This window comes from Vicia villosa, unplaced genomic scaffold (assembly GCF_029867415.1).
Source record: "Vicia villosa cultivar HV-30 ecotype Madison, WI unplaced genomic scaffold, Vvil1.0 ctg.001311F_1_1, whole genome shotgun sequence".
NCBI classification, from domain to species: domain Eukaryota; kingdom Viridiplantae; phylum Streptophyta; class Magnoliopsida; order Fabales; family Fabaceae; genus Vicia; species Vicia villosa.
Window position 1 is genome coordinate 412,280 of NW_026705570.1, and position 3,395 is coordinate 415,674.

At 37.8% G+C, this 3,395-nt stretch overlaps 1 pseudogene; it reads right to left on the minus strand.

The window, feature by feature from the left end:
• Nucleotides 1-1,787: 1,787 nt before the first annotated feature.
• On the minus strand, nt 1,788-2,847 carry LOC131634546 (KIN17-like protein; annotated as a pseudogene).
• Nucleotides 2,848-3,395: the final 548 nt, after the last annotated feature.

Here is a 3,395-nt window from a genome sequence, read left to right on the forward strand (position 1 = left end):
GTGTTTTGATTTGAAGAAGTGTGTGACAAAGATGATAGATGTGCTGATTGGGTTAGACATTTATGGAGGAATACGACAGGGGGCTTCACACAAAAGTTATCCAACATTCAACAATTGAAGCACTCATTCAAGGATTTAAGAACGGGGAAAGTGACTGAGGACATCAAGAGAATTGAAGGACTTCTACAAGATAAAAGTAGATGGTCGGCTGATAACTCTGAAATTTAGAAGTACAGATCCCTTGAGAGGCAGCGGAATAGGTTACTCAAGATAGAAGAAACCACATGGGGGCAGAGAAGTAGAGCGTTGTGGCTGAAAGACGGAGACCAAAATACTATGTTTTTTCATAGGAAAGCTAATCAGAGAAGAAAATCGAATACCATCAAGAGACTGAAGGACCATAGAGGCAATTGGTGGAAGGGACAGGCTCAGTGCAAAAGAATCCTCATTGACTACTTTAAAGGTATTTTCAATACTTCTACTCCTACTAACATTCCTGATGTGTGCAGTTCCTTGAGTGGAAGGCTGAATGATAATCATAAGAGAAGATGTAGCTTACCTTTCACTGAAGACGAAGTCAAGGAAGCATTTTTTCAAATGCATCCAACCAAAACCCCGGGACCGGATGGTAGCACCTCGGCGTAGTTTGTATTGCAGTCGGTTTTAGCTCAGAGTTGCATTCTTTTTAGGTTCTGGTGTTGCTGTTGCAGGGTTGAGTTGGTGATTTGCTTAAGGCACTTCTTATAGATTGTTTGGATTTGGTTGTGTTGGATTATATTCTCTGCTAGGACGTTGGAGTGTATGTTTCTAAAGTTTGTTGGGTTGTTTGGAGGACATGGTGGCTATTCCGTGGCAATTTATTGCAAGTCTTTATAGTTAGAGGTGACAGTATTTTTGTTTATCATTGTTTGTGTATTTGATAATTATCTCTTTTTTTGTGTTGGAGTAGTTTCAGTGGTGATTATGTCCTGCCATGGCAATCTGATTGTTTTCCTGTAACTAATAGCTCATCTTGTGCTTTTTTTTCTTGTTAATGCATTTGACTTTTTTCTTGTTAATGCATTTGACTTTTTCCAAAAAGAAAAAAATTCTGCCTTATTATTATATGGTACCAATTGTATTGCGGGTTCTTATTGGTGGGAGTGGCAACACAGAAGCTACCAATTTCATATTATTAACATGTTAAATTGAGGTTTTGTTACATGACAAACTAGATTGTACATTGGCAAGTAAGAAAGTGTTTCTAGCTGCTCAAACTGTATTTTGTAATTTGCACATGGCTATGAGTTTAATTTAGTGCAAAGCTATTGTTATTCATTTTCTAACAATACCCTGATCGAGTCTAAAATAAGCTAAGACTATGACTTAGTGAAATTTCTTTTATAGTTTACCAGAATATAACACCTACAATATATTGCTGTCAATTGTTTGGCTACATTGTATTATCCTATTTTAATGGTACCAGCAGTCAACCCACAAGAGCTCTTTTTACTAACCAATAAAATTCAAAAATAAAACTGAGTAACAATTACAATCAAACATGATACAATGGCATTGGCAGTCACCAGCCTTTCATGCACTTTTCTAGCATAATTATAGCCAGAAATCAGAATTCTAAATTACACCAACCAAGAATTTTATTCAATAGAAGAAAAGATAATTGCCATGGTTTAATTTATGTTATAGAGATGACATTAGAGTCTAGAGCTTCCGCATAATACATAACAACAACTTTCCAACTCCTGCAAATTAACAGAATCACAAAAATCATCATTAAATCAAACTCACTAGGCTACTTTACATATGTCCTCATATTCCACAGCTTTAAGCCCCCTACCATCATAACTGCCTTTCTCTATCTACACTTTAGCGCAAAATCGATATGTATCCACCCCGAGCAGCCTAGCAAGGGATCCACGATAAGCCCCATTTACTATCTTTACACGTCCCCCAACCTGTGGTATCACAGTTTCAAGCTCTTCCTGATCAACTCTAAGCACATGCTTGCTTTCTAACATTTCTATTTCACTTACGTACTTGTCAATCACTTTCCTCACAACACCTTTTTGTTTGTAGTATCCTTTCTATGCCAAGACATTGCTCATAACCTTAACCAAAATTCCCTCATGCAACCAATAATCCTTCCTGTTTTTTTTCCTTTTTCCTCTCTTCTTCCGTGAACATTTCATCAAGAGTTGATTTTCCACCGCCGCTTTCTTTCCTTTTCAAATTGTTTACACGATTCTTTTCCTCATATTTCTCTTCATCAAACGCCATCCTCGATGTCTCGCCTTTATCCTTAGCTATAGGTTTAGCAGATGACCCAAGAGAAAATCCTATCTTAATTCCATCTTCTGCATTTAGTTCCCTTGTAGTCTCCACCTGTGAAGGCTGATCAGACTCGGGATTAGATAGCAGCATCAATTGCTCAGCCCTTTCAATTTGTTTCTGGATCTCCTTCTCTTGTTTTTCTTCATCTACCAAATCTTCCTTGATTCTCTTATTCTCCATCTTCTCCTTGAAAAGGGTTTATGAATCTCTATATATGTATGTAATGAACCATCCCTTGGGTGTTTCTTAAACCTTACATTTTCTAGTTTGACCCAAGTACTTAACAAACTCAGTAAGTGTAGCCCACTCGGTGGGGTTCATATGAACATGGTTTCTATCATTTATATATTCATTATACACTACAGTCGCAGCCACACGGCTAAATCGATGGTAGAGCTTCATGTGCTCAAGAAAGTTAGTCTCAAATTCTTCGGTATAGCCTTCAACTATGCAGGTTAGATTTTGCCCAAAATTTTTCATTTGACGCTGTTGCTCTTCACTCATGCAATGGCACATCTGGCAATTTTTCAAATGCATCCAACCAAAGCACTGGGACCGGATGGATTACCAGCCTTATTCTATCAAAAGTTATGGAATATTGTTGGGAAGGACGTGAATAAAGCTGCCCTAGACATACTCAACAACCAAAAGGATCCCTCTGCAATCGATTCAACCTTTATTTCCCTCATTCCGAAGAAAACGAATGCGATGTCGCCCCATGAGTTCAGACCCATCAGCTTATGCAATGTGATAATGAAAGTAGTCACTAAAGCTATTTCAAACAGGCTTAAAGTCTTGCTGCCAGACATCATCAGTGAGGAGCATAGTGCTTTTTTCAAAGGAAGGTTAATAACGGATAATGCTCTTATAGCCATGTAATGTTTCCACTAGATGAAAAATAAGAAGAAAGGGAAAAAAGGGACAATGACACTGAAGTTGGACATGTCTAAAGCATATGATAGGATTGAATGGGATTTTGTTTGTGGAGCCTTGGAAGTTTTGGAGTTTCTGGATTACCTAATCCAGCTTATCAAGAGATGCATTTCTACTGTTTCGTATCAAAT